The following is a 20,903-nucleotide window of genomic DNA, read 5'->3' as shown; positions in this document are numbered from 1 at the left end:
GTAAGCGGCCACGCGTCCTAGCGGCGTGAAGTTATCGGCCTAGCAGTGTGAAGTTATCGGCCTAGCGGCGTGAAGTTAGCGGCCTAGCAACTTGAAGTTAGCGGCCTGGCGGCCTAGCGGCGTGAAGTTGGCGGCCTAGCGGCCTAAAATTGAATCCTATTTCAAAGCATGTATACATGCATTCTCTCTTAAAACAATGACATAGTAACTGTTTTTATGCACAAATTAACACATTGAAGCTATTATCAACTCTGTTTTTCAAAAATGTCGATAAAGTAGTCAGCTATTTTAAAGCATTACACATGCCTGTTCTTCGAAAACAATGATATATTTACTGTTTTATGCACTAGTCATTTGAACACTCTAAGGGTTTATTTTCAATTTCCATTTTGGCTCAACTTGCATGCCAACTTTTCCCATATTTTCTTTAAAATGACAGTAATATGCAACGCCCTAATCTTAATCATCACCATAATCAACAACATCATCACAACCACTATCATCATTTCCACAATCAAAACAACTACCACCATCATCATCATCATCATCATCATCATCATCATCATCATCATCATCATCATCATCATCACAACCACCATCATCATCTCCACAATCACAACCACCACCATCATCTCCACAATCACAACCACCATCATCATCATCATCGATCATGATGATTATCATCATCATCATCATCATCATCATCAACATCATCACCATCATCATCATCATCATCATCATCATCATCATCATCATCAACTTCATCACCATCGTTTTTGTTGAGATATTTTTTAGCTTTATAATAAATGGTTAGGTTAATCCTCTTTATGTGGCAAAAAGGCACAGTTGCACCCCATATAAGCAATTCCTGCTTCATACGTTGAGCGTCGCCGCATAAACGTTTATGCGTTGAAAATCACCTCATAAACGAAAAAAAACACGTTTATGTGGCGATGCCGCTATGCAGCGTTACAATGGTGAGCCCTCATGGCAATTTTTTTTTAAATAAAAAAAAACGGATTTCATAGAAAGCATATCACAGAAATACTCGCTGGTCCCGATATAACAAATTGGAATACCAAGTATGCGTGTCTATACGTGCTGGACTACGTCATCATGCACGCACACGAGCACCGCGAGGAGTTTGTTGTCTCCCCGATCATTGAACTCATCGATCATGATACTGAACTTGTTCTCGCGACAGTTTCTCGACTGACTGCTGGAAATGCCCGGGGCCCACTCAGTGCTTCATTCTCGATGTGCGTGGACTTGGTCCTCTTGCAGCTGTATTTCTGGGCCATCGCTGAATCGGGAAACGCCTTTCATTTTTTAAACGGGGGGTGTTCTAAGGTGTTATATAATTACGGTATAATAAAAACGGGTTATATAATTTCGAATGAGAATAAAAAAACATAAAAATACCGATGCACAGACTGTTTATTAACATTCCTTTTGAAATTAAATGGATACACCATAAGAATTTAATATATACAACCTCTATAGTACTTTGTAAACGCACTGAGTTAAGATAGTTGATATGATGCAATACACATATACGTGAAGGAATATGTCACAGTCTCAAGTTTTTGAGTGGTATTGGCGATTCTGTGATGGAAGGCGACCACAAGAAGATGAGAAGGGGCACGGCCGTAAGGGTTGAGCATTGAGTGGACGCATCGTTAGTTGAAATTATTAATGACGGGTAATGGAAGGGGATTTGCAACATCACTGGTTAGGGTTGCACAGTTATAACAGAGAACATCAGAAAGGAGATATGGCTGCTTGACTGACAATTTAAGTGAGCAACCCTGCCTTTCTGACATATTTTGATGAAATTGCAATGAACTTTCGTATCTATCTCATTATTAAGTCTGTGATTAAGGGGCACATTTTGATTCGGGAGCAGGACAAACCCCCTTCCGGACAAAACCCCTTCAACTGATATTTAACAAAGAAGGTATGAAAATATTATATATTAAAGCAGTGACAGGTTCAGTAAGGCCGGTTAATTCTTGATCACCTCTCGTATATATCTAGTAACCGAAATGTTCTCATTTTCTTATTGTAATTTATTTATATGTGTTGAAGCACGGACTGTTAGACGCTTTCAAAGAAGAAATAGCTTTGCAGCTGGACCAAACTTTATTTGGCATCTCGACGGATATGTTAAACTGAAACCTTATGGATTGTGCATACACGGTTGTATCTGTGGGTTTTCAATGAAAGTCTTATTGCTAAATGTTTACCACCCAAACAACAACCCAAATATTGTAGCTTGCTATTTCGTGGAAGCGTTAGATGAGTACGGTGGCAGCCCTAGGATGATTCGATGGGATTTTGGAACGGAGAATGTAGTAGTGAGAGATCTTCAAAGATATTTGAGGGCTGATGATAGTGCATACATCTCAGGTTCTAGCACACTTTATCAGCGGATTGAGAGCTGGTGGGGCTAACTTCGGCGTCAGCATATACAGTATTGGATGGACACATTAAAAACCCTCCAAATGCAGGTGACTTTTCAGGGATCGACTCAGTGCCTTGTGCAGTTTTGCTTTATGGCGTTACTACAAGTAAAAACAATATCTTCTATTCTAATGTCCGCGTGTTTAAGAATTAAGACAACTGCACTGTTCAGTTGCATTTGCCATTTTTCCTGTTTCTATTTAAAAATCTATCATAGTATTTTTTTTCATTAATTTAAATGTTTTTAATAAAAACATTTTATTCAAGATTCTCTATTTGACAATTGTACAAAATTAGGCGATTTCGCCACTACCGATATGTGTTATACTCCCCGAAGGGCGGGTATATACTTACACAATTACATACTTAAGTGGCTGTACAAAAATAAGTAACTATATTTTTTCTTTGATGTCATTCATTCAGTAAGCTTTAATGTGGCTATTTTTTATATTTTACGTGGCTAAAAGAACGATAGAGAGAACAAAAGGGTAGCCACATAAATATTAAATACACTTATGTAGGAACGTCTGCCCGTCACACTTTTGTCCGGAGTGTAACTTAAAAGGTATTAATGGCATTTGATGAAAACTTCACATTATCGTAGACGTCATTGCGATTAACCGAAACGAAAAAAGGCATAACCCTACATTAACCTTCTACCTTTTTTAATTATGTCCCTTTATCATAAAAAAAGGCTTGTACGTCCCGAGCATTACTTGAAAACTACTTATAGCATTTCGTTGAAACTTCACAAAATTTAAGAGGCCCCGGTAAATGCAATGTCAAAGACCCATAAGTCTACATTACATAGTTTATGAATTACCTCCCTTTAGTCAATTTTCTTCATTTTATTATCTCTTTTTGTGTTTTTTTATTTAGTTTTATTTCTTGAAGAGTCTTATATATTATTCCCCATAATGGACAAGCACATGCGTCGGGGATTATCTTTCGGTTTTACCGATTCGTTGTTTTAAAATGTTAAACTCCAATTAAAAAGGACAGTTTAAACGTGTTTATTATATGTCAGGTAGTTTTCTGACCAAATAATATAATTTGTACCCCAGTTCATTTTATCAAATAAGATTCGTGGATTAGCTTAACATATTGTGTATTAACAAATATACGTGCGAATCACTAAACACAACACGTCATATGTATCCCGTTAGAAACATGGGCTTCAATTTTGTGTCTACCATGTCCATTTGCAAACAACCTTCTGTACCTAAAATGGTATTAATTCGAGTTGGTTTCTAAACTTATGTTAACAACAATTTAAAAGCAAGAATGCCACAGAGCTTACACCAACGCCCGTCTTATAAACATTATTGACTAGTGAAATATATATCGTACGCGTGCGGGTGTGGGCGCGCTTGTTGTGTTCGCAACATGAAGAAAACAAGTATGCAAGAAATGTTCATTACCTGAATAACTTTTTAATTTATGGTCAATATATTTGTTCGCACTGGTAACGCTAATAGTGATCTTATTACCTCGATCTTTTTATTCCAATAAAAATGCGCTAAAACATTTAGGAACACTTCCCTCCCAATATGTCGTCTCGTGATCCAAGTGTACTAGTATGCATTTTCAGACAGAACATTCATTGGCAGCAATAATGTGGGACAGCCATTCGATAAGAAGGTAAAGAAACAACGTTCCCTGTGGTCAATCAAACAGGATGCACACTTTCCCTGGTTTATGGAATACTACAGATTATTTGCGGCCTGTAGCGAGAGATGACATTGATGCTTGTCGTGGAAGAGTCCAGTTTCGTTCGACAGTATGCTGCGCACCTGATATGTACAACGTGTGTATAGACATTCAATGGCAGAAGACAGCCTTCTTCCACAAAACACTATTGATGAAGCTGTTGGGCTATATTTACATTTGAGGAGACGAATACATGTCATTCACATATAAATATGAGGGGAAAAATTCATTTTAGAAATGTGTACATGTTTTTATTCAATTAAAGAAATATGTATGTAACATGTTGGTTTTAACAATGAAATAGTTAATCAAAGTCAGTTATAACAAAATTATCAAAAAACGCAGGAGCACATGATTGAATTCTAGTACTAGGTTAACCACAAATCCATAAACAATATGATTGGAGAATGATTATTATTTACACTGCTACAAAGCAGTTTTAAAAAATACCGTAAGGTTAATTCAAAAAGTTTATTTTTATATTCACAAGACCATCCGGTTTGTAGGACGATTAAAATAATACATTAAAATAAATTTCTAAAATAACTAGATAACAATCATGTAGACAGTGTAGATTTGTGAAGAGCAACTAATGAAAACTAGTGTTTTGTCACAGGAGTGACGATTACCCCCACACCCCGCTTTGACGCAGTATGTTTTACTTTTAAAACATTTTGGTTTAATTAAGTTAGATTAAATGGGTCATTTCTTATTGAGAAGTGAGGCAGTTCCACACATCTGGTCCTGACACCAATATATATGAACAAAAGTGTGGTTATTTAAGTATATAGTCAAGTTGTTGTCAGAGTAGAAACTGATTTTTATTCTTAATAACAGTGACCTTAACCCCAAAATACATCCTAACCTTACTCTTGCCCTTAGCTACATATACAAAAAGTTTCATATGTTCATTCCTCCAAAATCATGTTATCTAACAGAAACCGCTGTGGAAGTTTGGTAATGATTAGACGAAGAGTTCTTTTGTAATTGAGAACACATGTTACTGAACAGAACCTGATTATTTTCTATTTTTAGTAACACTGACCTTGATCTTGAGCCTAGTGGACCCAAAATATATACCAATTTTCCCCTACACTAATGCTCTCTACTGTGCAAGTTTAGTGATGATTGGACAAGGGTTTTCTTGGTAGTGAAAAGACAAGTAATGGGACGCGTTGGGACATCCTGCGTAATTCTAATAATAATTATATACAAGACGCACACAAATGTTTATAAAATGACTAGTGAATGTATTAATGGAACAAACATATGAATTGTGCAAACATTTAAAAGTAAGAAGTTATTTACAAAATATGAGACACACAACTATGTCTCATAGTGGATCAGAATGGCACATACTTTTAAAGAAAAATGCACAACAGATAACATCAACAGTGATAAAAAACATGTAATACATGAGACACAACCCAATGCCTATGAAAATGCTCAATATACAAGTCAACAATATGAGATAACTTTCCATTTTTGGCGAGGAAATTACCAATTATTAAATAGTATGCATCTAGATTATGTTGTGTAATCTCAACACTATTACCTATTATGGTATCAAAAATATAAATACTGACATAACAAGATCCTTCCTACAGCAAGTACCTCTTTTTACTAAATAACCTAACAGTGTTTTTTTTAATGTATATTTATCAAATGAAAATCCATTTATACAAAATCAAGAAAGACATTCATTCAATCACTATTACAGGACTACACTTATATTCCAATATCAATTGGCTATCATTTGTACAGTAACTATGTTCAGATGAAATTCCGATCGAAGACCATCAACGTTAGCTTTATGTATTAGTCATTAACCTCAAAAACCATTAACATAAAACCATAAACATTAACATTATGTATTAGTTAACCACTTACATCAAAAACCATCAATATAAAAACTATCAACATTAACATTATGTACTGGAAAGTGGTTTACCATTAACATCAACAAGAGCTGTCACAGCGCGCTCGACTATTATGCCGCTTTTCAGTGTGAGAATTTAAAAGTTTTGGGCGAAACATAGATCACTGTAAAATAAGATTAGATTTCAATACTATACATCATTTATTTACTGAGATATTAACATGAATGTAATTAAATGCAAAATCTTTACCAGAATTTCTAAGTCCAGTAATAAAGGGCATTTTTTTTGCAAAATACAGTTATCTAACTTTGTTATTCAAGTGGGTTGGGTGGTTGAGTACCATTATATAAAGTCACAGTGCAATACATGAAGTAGTTGCTGAGATATTTACCGATGTGTGCTAACATGCAAAACCTTTACCAGAATTTCTAAATCTTATAATAAAGGGCCAAAAATGATATAATATGCAAGATAGAGTTACTTTTCCTGATTAATTAAGAACGTTGAATGGTTGGGAGCCTACATGTATGTATAAAATTTCATTGAAATACATGATGTATTCGAATTTCTATGTTGAATAAAATAGAGCCATAATTTGAATTTAATGCAAACTAGAGTTATCTTACTTGGTAAGTTAAGTAGAATGGCCAATTTTTGCATTAAATTCAAATAAGTGTTATCTTTCTTCATTTATTTAGTAGGTTAGATAGTTGGGAATACATATCTAAAGTTTCAATGCAATACATTATGTATTTACTGAGATAACGACTTAAAGATACTTGCATGCAGAACCTTAACCAAGGTTTGATGCCGATGCCGACACTTGGGTGAGTAGTATAGCTTTCCATATTATTCAAATAGTCAGGCTAAAAACTAACATAACATAAACAAGAGGGCCATGATGGCCCTAAATCGCTCACCTGAGTAAAAGAGTTTAACCTTTGTTATTAATATAGCTTGTTTCTCAAAGAATATTGAACAAGAGCTGTCAAAGTATGTGACAAATGCCCCCCAATGTGACATTGATCTATGAACAAGTACATAAAAAGTTGATCTTGCCTTTATGTGTCAAATACATATTGCAAGTTATATTAAATTGCCTCTGAGCATAGAAAAAAACCCAATCATACTAAATGACAGCCAACACTCTTTATGTCCTCATATTCAGCATTCCATTGTGAATAAACACTTAGTGTATCTTTCACCTTAGAGGTAGGGACATAGGTCTTGCACACGACACGTTGTCTTGGTATGTCGAAAACATATGGCAAGTCATTTTAAAATCTGTCCATATAAGAGTAAGTCACAGCGCGGACACGACACCCTATATTTTCCTTCAGGTTGCCATGGCAACCAGAGTTCTGCATGGAATTAATTTTTTTGAACAATTTTGAAAAAGCACCAACCAAGGATCATTCCTATGAAGTTTCATCAAAATTGTCCAAGCGGTTTAGGAGAAGAAGATGATTGTAACCAATTGTTGACACTTTTCCTTTAGGTTGCCATGTCAACCAGAGTTCTACATGGAAGTAATTTCTTTGAACAATTTTGAAAAAGCACCAACCAAGGATCATTCCAATGAAGTTTCATCAAAATTGTCAAAGCGGTTTTGGAGAAGAAGATGATTATAACCAATTGTTGACATTTTCCTTTAGGTTTCCATGGCAACCGGGCCAAACAAAATTATGTGAACAAATTTAAGAGAGGTCCATGCAAGGACACTTCAAACCAAATTTGCTGAAGATCTATCAAGGGGTTCATGCGAAGAAAATGTTAAGTTTTTTTTACTAATTTTAGCTCTGGTGGCCCTTAAAAGGGGCCAAACAAAATTATTTGAAAAAAACCTGACAGAGGCCCATGCTAGGATGCTTCAGACTTGAAGATCCATCAAGCAGTTAATAAGATCAAGTTGTTTAAAGGTTTTTCTATTTTTTGCTCTGGTGACCCCTAAAAGGGGCCAAACAAAACCATTTGAACAAAGTTGAGAGAGGACCATGTAAGGATGCTACATATCAAGTATGGAGTCATTCTGACCTTTACTTTCAGAGGAAAAGATGTTTAAGTGACAAGACAATGTAAAAACAAATGACCCCTGAGCAAGGCCAATTTGACCCCGGGACAATAATTTGATTACCTTTGGTGTAGGTCCACTAGGTAACACTATATACCAAATATGAAAGCTCTAGGTCTTATATTTTGGAGAAGAGGATTTTTAAAGTTTTATTATATAAAACTATATAAAAATATTGAAAACCTAAGCCTATGAACACGGGGCGTGGCCAATTTGGCCCCCAGGGCTAAAGTTTGAACAATCTTAATAGTGGTCCGATAAACAATGCTTCATACCAAATATCTAAGGCCTTCGCCTTTTGGTTTCGGAGAAGAAGATTTTATAAGTTTTCATCATATACATATATAAGGAAACCCATGACCCCCCGGGTGGGGCCATTTTTTGACCCCAGGGCCAAAGATTGAACAATATTGGTACAAGTCAACTAGATGATATATCATGCCAAATATCTAAGCTCTTGTCACTACTTGATTTTACGTGTGTATCTATATAAGTATATTTGTTATTAATTTTTGTATGTGGCCCATATTGAAAATTGGTATGTGTACTAAATATGTTATCCAGTTTAAATTAAGACGTTACTTGTCTTTGTGAGTTCGGAGAAGATTTTTTAAGTTTTCACTATAACACATATAGAGAAAACCCATCAGCCCCTGGGTGTGGCCAATTTTGACCCCAGGGCCATAATTTGAACAAACTTTGTAAAAGTCCACTAGACGATGAATCATGCCAAATATCTAAGCTCTAAGCCACGTAAGTTCAGAGGAGAAGATTTCTGAAGTTTTCACTTTAAACATATAGAGAAAACCCATGACCCCCGAAGGGGGTGGGGCCAATTTTGACCCCAAGGCCATAATTTGAACAATCTTTGTAGAGGTCCACTAGACGATGAATCATGCCAAATATCTAAGCTCTAGTCCAAGTAAGTTCAGAGGAGAAGATTTCTTATGTTTTAACTATAAACATATAGAGAAAATCCATGACCCCCCTAGGCGGGGCCAATTTTGACCCCAAGGCCATAATTTGAACAATCTTTGTAGAGGTCCACTAGACGATGAATCATGCCAAATATCTAAGCTCTAAGCAACGTAAGTTCAGAGGAGATTTTTGATTTTTTTTAATATAAACATATACAGAAAACCCATGACCACCCAGGGGCGGGGCCAATTTTGACCACAGGGCCATAATTTGAACAATCTTTGTAGAGGTCCACTAGACGATGAATCAAGCCAAATATCTAAGCTCTAGTCCATGTAAGTTAAGAGGAGAAGATTTTTGAAGTTTTAACTATAAACATATCAAGTATACCCATGACCCCCCGGGGCGGGGCCAATTTTAACCCCAAGGCCATAATTTGAACAATCTTTGTAGAGGTCCACTTGACGATGAATCATGCCAAATATCTAAGCTCTAGTCCAAGTAAGTTCAAAGGAGAAGATTTTTGAAGTTTTCACTATAAACATATAGAGAATACCCTAACCCCCCGAGGCGGGGCCAATTTTGACCCCAAGGCCAAAATTTGAACAATCTTTGTAGAGGTCGACTAGACGATGAATCATGCCAAATATCTAAGCTCTAGTCCAAGTAAGTTAAGAGGAGAAGATTTTTGAAGTTTTAACTATAAACATATCAAGTATACACATGACCCCCCGGGGCGGGGCCAATTTTGACCCCAAGGCCATAATTTGAACAATCTTTGTAGAGGTCCACTAGACGATGAATCATGCCAAATATCTAAGCTCTAGTCCAAGTAAGTTCAAAGGAGAAGATTTTTGAAGTTTTCACTACAAACATATAGAGAAAACCCATGACCCCCCTAGGCGGGGCCAATTTTGACCCCAAGGCCATCATTTGAACAATCTTTGTAAAGGTCCACTAGACGATGAATCATGCCAAATATCTAAGCTCTAGGCCAAGTAAATTCAGAGGAGAAGATTTTTGAAGTTTTAACTATAAACATATAGAGCATACCCATGACCCCCCGCGGCAGGGGCCAATTTTGACCCCAGGGCCATAATTTGAACAAACTTTGTAGAGGTCCACTAGACGATGAATCATGCCAAATATCTAAGCTCTAGGCCAAGTAAGTTCAGAGGAGAAGATTTTTTAAGTTTTCACTATAAACATATAGAGAAAACCCATGACCCCCCGGGGCAGGGCCAATTTTGACCCAAGGGCCATAATTTGATCAATCTTGGTAGAGGACCATTTGGTGATCCTACCTACCATATATCAACGGCCTAAGCCTTGTGGTTTGGGAGAAGAAGATTTTTAAAGTTTTTCTTTTCCATTGTCATGGCAACCAGAGTTCTGCATGGAATTCAATTCTTTGAACAATTTTCAAAGGGGACCACCCAAGGAACATTCCTGTGAAGTTTGGATGAAATTGGCTAAGCGGTTTATGAGGAGATGTCGTTTAAAGTAAAAGTTTACGGACGGACGGACAGACGCCGAACGGACGCCGGACAAATTGTGATCACAAAAGCTCACCTTGTCACTATGTGACAGGTGAGCTAAAAACTAACATTAACATTATGTAATAGTTAAACATCAACAGCCAATATAAAAAACTAAGATTGACTGATCAGTTTATAAACTTCCACTGAAGTAATATAAATTTAAGAAAACTAGAATTAATCAAAATAACACATAAAGAGAGCCACTGATCTTTTACTGTTGTTTTTAGTGATGATAAAAGAGCATAACTACAACAATAAAGACTGAAATTATTGATCTTGTTTCTATTTACATGTATAGCAAGTTTCATTTAGTTATCCTGATAACATTTAAAGCTATGATCAGTATTAAAATTTCTGCCAAAAGAAAGAAAATAACAACAAAATCAACGATGCAGATGCCGGGGTGCTCCTATTACTTGATGTTTGGTCTGTATAAAACTATAGAATCAGTATAAATGGCGTTTCTTAAAGGTTATGCATCTCAGAACGTTCAAAGTATCAGAAAAAAGAAAATTGTTAAATATATATGAATATTTAACATTATTGTTTACAAGAGCGCCGCAAGACGGAAGCCATGCTCAACTATTATTGCTATATCTATGTAGCCCCCATTTTCATGTTTGAATTGGTTGTTTTTTTTACTTGGTAGGCTACTGTCAAGTTGTAATACAAAAGATAGTGATTATTCATAAAGGTCATAATTCCCGTATAACTTAAGTTATTGGCTTTGGCATATAACCTTACATCATGACCCAAAATACATGTGTTAAGTTTCAAGCGGATACCTTAAGTGGTTACAGAGATATGATTTTGCATGCAAAACTTTAACCAGAAATTTCAAAGTACCAAAAGGAGAATACTTCTGCTAAAATGCTGGTTATGGGGTTTGGCTTATGACCATACATTATGACCCCCAAGGCACAGGTGAATATCCTCAGTAGTTGTTGACAAAAGAACTTGCAAGCAAAAACTTAATAATGATATATTAAGTACAAATAAGGTCATAATTCAGCTTAAATGCAACTCAGGGTAATGGCCTTTTGCCAGTAACCTTACATTATGAACCAAAGATACATGTGAGATTTAAAGTGGAATACCTTCAGTATTTGTGAAGATATGAATTTGCTCGCAAAAACTACCAGATATTATGGCGAAGACGACCTTGACACCAAGTGAGTAAAACACATTAAAACAAGAGAACAGCCTTGCGGGTGCAGACATCGCATCTGGGTTTTTTTGGTCAATTTCAAAGTAAAATAAAATGTTTATAACTCTTACAAAATGAAAGCCAGAGTTTTGTTTCTTGCACTACACAGTCAACTTATGGTAGTAAATGTTCAAAATTGAGAGCCAAAGCTTTAATATTTTAAGAAAAGGGTGGACCTAAACAGAAAACTTGAACAAGATTTCGGATTTATTAAGTCTAAAAAAGGCTCACGATGTCTTACAAAATAAAAGCTAGACTCTAGCTGAGTTATGTTACTTGTACAACACAATAACTTTATGATAGTGAGTAGGTGTTTCAGTTTGAAAGCAATGGCAAAAACATCCCGACAAGGAAGCCGACGCCGATCAGGTTATGGTATATTTAGCTCATCCTTTAAAAAAAACCACTAACAGGTGAGCTAACACTTAGACAAATCTTTTTTATTTACTTAAGAAACACTAAAATTACATAGTTTTTGTCCTTTCAATAGGTAATAGTTTCTGCAGCTTATCAGCTTATTAATCATATCTTTAAAAAGCCCTGCAACTCCTGCAAACATCACATGAGAAGGGCCCATGTCCCCTCGGCAGCACATCTCCAAAGAACATGTCAATACAGATGGAAGATGGGTCATTCCATCTTCTTGTCCGTAGAAATGGATATCAATAGGCTTATGAAGGTTGCAGGCGGGAATGGTACTCGCCCCGGACATGAATGCTAGTAATTCTCCCATGGATGCAGGAACAGTCTGATCTGAATTATAAATTGTTACCTGTTAAAAAATTATCAGATGCAGGTTAATAGAGGAACAATGTACATATGGTCATTAATTTTGCACTATGAAATATTGCTAATTATTGAATAATGTTTTTATGAGTTATACATTATTCATCAATTTTAAGAACTTTTGCATGTTATGAATTAATATATAAATATTTAGTATTGAAATGATTATCTTTTCATCGGGATTTTATGTACATGCATTATGTGCATTATTATATTGAATCTCTTACTTATATAAAAGATTTATATAAATTATATTTTTAATAATATATAAATGAAAATTTAGTATTGAACTGATTATCTTTTCATCAGGATTTGATTTACACAAATTATTATATATATTATGAATCTCACTTATATAAATGATTTATCTAAATGATGTTTTTAATTTTAAAAATGTAGTATAAGCCCAAAGCAACACTGAAATTGTTTCCCCTGCGTGAGTGCAAAGTGCCTAGTATTTTCTTGTCTTGGCTAATCATAAGAAACTGGCTTAAAATTGTTTAAGCCTGACAGCCAATGGGACGGCTATTTCTGTGAAAATATATCTCAGAAGTAAGAAATTTCATTATTATCCCTTGAAGCTAGGCCCAATCATTCAGCTGTTCTGATTACAGTCATATATAGGTCTGAAGAGCTAGACAGGTGTATCTCACATTACTTTATTTTTGGCACCATAGCAAAAATATCCTGTACAATTTCCTATTGCAAATGATTGTATTTTTACTGTTTTGAAAGCTCTGTAAAGTGCATTGAATGCCTATTACATTAACATTAAGTAGCTCTACTTACCAAGGTTTTTTGAAAGATGGCAAAATAAAGGCTTGGGTGTCAGCGTTCTTCGTTATTAGCCCCCACATGTCGCCCACATCATTAATTCCATCCTTGAATTGTGTGATCTCTGATGTTCTGTAAATAAAGCATACTTAAATTGCATATTGCTTTTGATTTTTGTCTGATTTTTGACTAACTTCTTTGAAGGACATTTCAGCTTAAAATGCTTTTATTATGATGCAGTAAATTTTAGTTTTTTATATTCATGAAAATACACAGGACAAAACAAAGGTATTCGTTATATCAGGGGTTTGCTCTATCAGTGAAACCCCCAAGTTCATGATATCTTTGGTGTGTATAACTAAATACTTGCTAGTGTTATCAAAACATTAGCAAATTTGTTGAATTGATATCCCCCGCCTGATTAGGCAAAGTTCATGGATTTGAAATGAAAAGTAGGTGAATATTCCTTTATTAACATGTTATATGGCTGCAGAGAAAGGGACCGTTGTGAATGTTGGATATAAGTTTGGGTTTGGAAGTATTTGAAATAAAAGTTTGGTATAAAGAGTAACATTTGTACTAGTTTTTATAACTTTAAATGATTTCAATGTGAAAGTCAGATATGTCTGAAGTTATAACAGTAAATTGTGCAAAATGACATTTCTAGGTACCTGTTGATCATGTTAACTGTGTGTTATTCTCAAGCTCATAGGAGCTTCATGTGAGTGATTATTGATTAAAACCTATCATAATCGATTAAAATGGAAGTTGATAGAAGTAAATCATCATTAAATACATATATGTATAATCATGTGTTCAGTCATACGTGTATGATCATAATCCGACCAATCACTACCCTGAAATGGTTTTGGACAAGATTTTTGTAAGATTTGACATAAAAAAATTATCACAATTGACCCTGATAAATTCAAGTAGAAATATAAATATTTTTATAACAATAACATTTCTAATTTAATAACATTTTTAATTTATGTACTTAGCTATATATCATGGCAGTAAATGAGTAGTGATGAGGAATGATAGCATTGTTGTTGTTTGTGATCGCAGGTCAAACGCCTGGACCATAGTCATATTCTGATAGACGGAGATCTTAAAAGAAAGGCCATCTTAAAAGAGAGGTGTGCTCTGCAGCAAGGACAGTGCATAATCAACTGAAAAGTGGACCAACATTTTTTTAACATTTATGCACTCTGTTTGATAATGATCTCGTCTGGCATTTTCATTATCCAATGAGTTATGCCTCAATCCGCTGTGCTTAGGGGAATAAATATAGTTCAGATAAACGTTTAAATGTGTAGTGCCAATTATAAAAAGTGACTATAAGAAATGCCATTGATTTTGTTTGCATATACAAATTTAGGATGTTTAATTTCATTGTGTGAGCTCCTTACCTTTTTAAGTTTTGTAATTCAATAAAGATTAATACTCTTGTTAAATGCATGCAAAAAATTGTAATGTTGATGTTTTATGTGTGTGTTTTTTTAATTATAGACAAGAATAAATGTTTTGTTTTAACTGCATTATTGTAGCCCTGTTAATTCTACACCTGTAAATCTGAAATTACGCCTGTAAATTCTACACCTGTAAATCTAAAATTACGCCTGTAAATTCTGCACCTGTAATTCTCAAATTACGCCTGTAAATTCTGCACCTGTAAATCTCAAATTACACCTGTAAAATATTGCTGAGAATTACGCCTAATTTAAATATTTCGCGCAATTTTACAGGTCGTTTACGCCTGTATTACAGGTCTTTTACACCTGTAAATGAACTTTGATTAAAGTGAATTCCAGCTGTAATTCTAGAATTACAGATGTAAAATCATGAAAAATCACAGGTCCTTTACAGGTCTTTTACAGTTGGAAATTTCGTACAGGCAGTCTTCTAATTTTCAATCACATGTGACCCAGTTTAAACATGTCAATAGACCATACTTAATGATAACATTTTGATTAAGTTTCATAAATATTTGACCATGAATAATGCCTCCAGTTTGTTCCTAAGAATTTTCCAAGATTTGACCTTGTGACCTAGTTTTTGACGCCATGTGACCCACTATTATTTTTTATCAATGCCTACCAAGATATGGTTCCAGATGGACAGACAGAAGGACAACGCTTAAACAATATCCCCCCCCCCCCCAAATCAAAGGTTTCTGGAGGTGGATATAATGTTAAAGTGTTGTCCTTCTCCTTGTCCTTCGGTCACAAGCTCAAATAAACTTGGCAGGACTTGGATTTCATTTTAAAGTCCTTTATATATTTCATTCTAGAGAATAACTCAATTATCAGTAGCTTTTGAAAAAAATACTGTCAAAATATACCTTCAAATTAAAACTAGCAATTTATATCTTAAATAATTTCTTTCATTGGAGAAGTAGTATATACTCTGAAGTGTGAGTGTTTAAGACATGTATATATCCATACAATAATTTGAAGGTGGAATTTCATGACCATAAATTATCAGGTATACCGGTAAGTTATGCCTGAAGTGAAATTAAACTTTATTCATTGTTTGGTCAAATTGACATATCGACAACTGTTTGAACTTAATAAGTGAATTTCAAATCACAAGTTTTAACAGTTATTATTTTATAACTTTAGAAGACATGATATTTGGTAATCCTCTCTGTCATAGCCCTCTTGTCATCAAGGGTAATTCTGTAGGCGTTAATGCCCCTGTCAATTAGCTCGTCTCCATACTTGGACAGAAACTGGTCTCATCTTTCTATTGTAGTGATTTCCTCTAACTGACAAAAACAATAATGTTCATTTAGAAAGTTTTTCTCTTAAAATATTTGTTCAATGCCTTATTAACCTTTCTCCCTGCATTGGTAGTGTGCTCATATGCACCAATGTGTGTATCTGTGTGGTATTATTATGTCGATAAAGTGTTTGTGGGGATCACAAAACCATCTAGGTGATAAGACAAGAGTTGTTGGACGACAAACCGCTCAACTATTCATAGTGCTTGTAAGTTAAAAAAAATCCATCTTTGGGAAATTAAGGTCGCAGTAATATATCAATCTTCTAAGTGAATAAAGGGTCATAATTCTAACAAAAACCTTGCTAGAGTTGCATTCACTTGTTTATATATTTGAGTAATGTTTCATTATTTTAACAAAATGCTTGCTAGAGTTGCTTAATCTTGCCTACATATTGGGGTCATATTGGTAAACAAGTGTGCAAAATATAAAAGCAATATTCCGATGGACTAAGAAAATATTAGGGGTGGTAAGTAAATTTAACATTTTCTATGTAAATGCTTAGTCCAACAAGAGCCATGATTCAGTCAAAATGCTTGAAAGTGCGATCATCTCCTCTCTGCACATTGGGTTCATGTTGGTAAACAAATATGTAAGTATCAAAGGGATACCTCAATGTTTGCACATTGGGTTCATGTTGGTAAACAAATATGTAAGTATCAAAGGGATACCTCAATGTTTGCACATTGGGTTCATGTTGGTAAACAAATATGTAAGTATCAAAGGGATACCTCAATGGAACATTTTAGCCGTGGTTAGTTAACTTTTTTTAAACTGCCTGTCCAGTCATCAATGAATACAATTGTCCATTCATGCAATGGAAACCTGGCCCCTCTTGGGAAAGTGACATTGCCAACAGGTTCCCTACAATCCTGTAGTGCCCTTTTTCCAACAGTTAGAGGTCATGCGAGAATATCTTGGAAAAAATTTGAATTTTAAAGCTCTGGTATAGCCAGTCTGCAAATGCATTAAACTTGAATAATGTGGGTAGATTCTAGTACATGCAATTAATGGCATTAAAAAATGGCCTACTTTCATTCAAAGCTTGTGTTACGTTTTCCCTTCATCCATACCAGTTCGACCCAGCCTGTCACTTAGTACCTTAACGTTGAGCAATACATAAACATAGTCAGTTCTCAGTACTGAACAGTTTACTGCATTTCAAAGAAGGGGAGAATTATACATTATGGCCAATGCATAAAACTCATGTTTATATAATAACATAATGTCAAGTAATGACACGAACATCCAATAATATCAACAATCCCAGAGGGTAATAATGTAATGTCACCTTAACTTTATATAATAATTGTTGTAATAATGTATATCAAATTGTCTGGAGTGCTGATATGTAAAGAAGTTATTAAGTTGCAAGGAGTCCAATCGAGATTAGCCTTCTGCCCAGATATTTGGTTGATAAAGTCATTAAATCGGGTTTTATACCTGGGGTTGCTCGTTGGCCACTGTTCAATAAACTTAAAACAATCTTGCTTGTTGCGAATTTGTCACAATCAATTTTCTTTTAAATAAAAAATAAACTATAAATAGGGACACAAGTGTCACAAAATCACCTATTGCATACCTGAAAAATTCTCTTCTAGGTACGCCATGGTTCTCGCCTATCTCACCAGAGAACTTCACAAACAATTTATTTTGGAGATTTACTGTTTTCCTTTCGAATGTTCGGATCGAACTATCTTATGGCTTGGCCCGGGAGATCACACAGTTTGTGTGATCATTTTTGATAAACCTATCTTGAAATGCCTGCTCTTGAGTATCTGAATCACTCTGAAAGTAAAACATATAAATATATACTTTTTTGGAAGAATCTAATTGACACACAGTGTTGCTTTATCAAAAAAGTAATTAAATTGGTATTTTTGCTGATTAAAATGTAGTCCAATTTAAAGGCAACCCATCCCAATAAACTTTTTTGTATGCATATGTTATATTCAATTTTTTTTGCATGCTGAAAATGTACTGTTCATTGTCAAAATAAAACTTCTGACCAAGTTTTATTGAATTCCTTCAAAGCATGTAGGTAGAGTTGAGCAGACAAGAAGTTGCTAACAGACAGATAGAAGGACGAACGGCCCGTGCCATAACATAAAAAGTCATAGCTTTTGATATGAGTATTTCAAACAAGAGGGCCATGATGTCCCTGCATCACTCACCTGAGAATGACTTGGAAACTATTAAGAGCATTGGTAAAACTGCCAAAATAATCTGACAGAACATCCTTTCAATATATACAAATAAACCAAGAATTTGTTTTGTTCATTGGAAACCACCTAGTGGTATAGCAGGACTTGTTAAAGACAATTGGAAAGACTGACATCCAGGATTTGACCATGTGACCTAGTATTTGACCCCATATGACCCAGTTTCAAACTTGACTAAGATTGACTAATTTTCAAACTTGACCTAGATTTCATAGAAACAAACCTTCAGACCATGAGACCATGAGTGAAGAAAATCCAAAAAACAAGAGCCTTTAAGACAGCGGGCTCGACTACGCCGCTTTGACTTAGAAGTGAATACAATAACAATGTAATATTACCAAGTTTGGTCTCTTTATGTCAAACCTAACTAAAATTATTCGATACATAAGGTGACTTTGATGCTGCCCTTCCACCAGCCCGCCCCAACAATGACGCAAGTCATTCAATAACTTGATTTCCCATTATGAAAATGTGGCTAAGAATATACAAATATGTCTTTCAGAAGAAATTTAAAAAAATAAAAATTCAAGGGCCATAATTTGTTTTTAGGGATAAAATGGAGTAATGTTTCTTGTTGTAAGATGGACATAAATAATAATTTTGAATTTTATTAAGTTTTTTTTTTATCGAAATCCCTTAACTTTTACTTGCCTAAAACTTTAACCTAAGTCAATCAGGGGCCATAACTTGTATTAAGAATATGGCGTTATGTAACCTCATTGGGTGATGGTCCTGAACAATTGTGTGAAGTATTAAGTCAATCAAATGAATGGTATTGGAGTTTTAAGTGAAAATCCTAAACTTGCCCAAAATCTTTAACCTGCCCTAAAACTTTAACCTTAGTTTCATAGTCAATTAGGGGCAATAATTTGTATAAAAGATAATATGGAGTTATCTAACCTCATTATGTGATGGCTCTGACCAACTGTGTGAAGTATTAAGCTAATCGAATGAATGGTATTGGAGTTTTAAGAGAAAATCCCAACTTGCCCTAAAACTTTAACCTGCCCTAAAACTTTAACCTAAGTCAATCAAGCGCCATAACTTGTATTAAGGATAATATGGAGTTATGTAACCTCATTGTGTGATGTCCTAAACAACTGTGTGAAGTATTAAGTCAATTGAACAAAGGGTATAGAAGTTATTAATAAATATCCCAACCTGCCCTAAAACTTTAACCTATTTAGTTCCATAGTCAATCAGGGGCCATAATCTGTGTACAGAATAATATGGAGTTATCTAACCTCATCATGTGATGGCCCTGAACAACTGTGTGAAGTATTAAGTCAATTGAATGAAGGATATTGTTCAATGCAATACATGATGTATTTGCCGAGATATTGACTTAATGTGGTTACATGCAAAACCTTAACCAGAATTTTTAAGTCGAATGATTAAGGGTCATTATTTGCATTAAATTCAAAAAAGTGTTATCTCACTTCATTAATTTAGTAGGTTAGTTAGTTAAGAATACATATCTTATGTTTCAATGCAATACATGATGTCTTTGCTGAGATATTGACTTAAATGTGGTTACATGCAAAACCTTAACCAGAATTTTTATGTCGAATAATAAAGGGTCGTTATTTGCATTAAATGCAAACAAGAGTAATCTAACTTGGTTAATAAGGAAGGTTGGATGGTTGAGTACCATTGTATAAAATCTTAATGCAATACATCAAGTAGTTGATGAGATATTAACCTGTGTGCTTACATGCAAAACCATAACCAGAATTTCTAAGTCAAATAATAAAGGCCCATTATTTGCATTAAATTCAAATAAGTGTTAACTTACTTCATTAATTTAGTAGGTTAGATAGTTGGGAATACATATCTAAAATTTCAATGCAATACATGATGTATTTGCTGAGATAATAACTTAAAGGTGCTTACATGCAAAACCTTAACTAAGGTGTGACGCCGACACTGACGCCGATGCTTGGGTGAGTAGTATAGCTTTCCATATTCTTCGAATAGTCAAGCTAAAATGTTTTGGGCTAACACCAATCCTGTTGAGCCCTCTACAACATTATAGTAAAGGTTTTATATATTTGACCTCTAAGTCTGACCTTTGAACTACAGACATGTCATTGTTCATGTGTGTGACACATCATGGTAAACATTTGAGATCATCACAAAAGGGCTCAACAAAAATACAAATGCAGATGCATGCTCTTGTCCTGACCTGTAAGTGTGACCTTAGAATCTATTTTATTGACCTGTTTTATGCATGAGACATGCTTTTTTACCATTGATCCCCTTGACCTTGCTCTAAGCCATGTGTGCGCCACATGATGAACATTCGAGCGAAGTAATTTGAAAAAAAACATTAAGCTGTCACAGTATGTGACAAATGCCCCCGAATGTGACATTGATTTATGAACAAGGTCAGTACATGAAAAGTTGATCTTGCCTTTACATGTCAAATACATCAGGCAAGTTATTTTAAATTGCCTCTGTAAAAAAAAATACCACCCATATTTGACAACCTACACTCTGATGACCTTATATTCAGCATTCCATTGTGAATAAACACTAAGTGTATC

At 34.8% G+C, this 20,903-nt stretch overlaps 1 pseudogene; it reads right to left on the bottom strand.

The window, feature by feature from the left end:
* Positions 1 to 4,427: 4,427 nt before the first annotated feature.
* Positions 4,428 to 17,745, bottom strand: LOC128210912 (uncharacterized; annotated as a pseudogene).
* Positions 17,746 to 20,903: the final 3,158 nt, after the last annotated feature.

This window comes from Mya arenaria, chromosome 12, assembly GCF_026914265.1.
Source record: "Mya arenaria isolate MELC-2E11 chromosome 12, ASM2691426v1".
Taxonomy (NCBI): domain Eukaryota; kingdom Metazoa; phylum Mollusca; class Bivalvia; order Myida; family Myidae; genus Mya; species Mya arenaria.
Note: the sequence above shows the minus strand (reverse complement) of the source record. Positions and strands in the feature narration are given on the sequence as shown.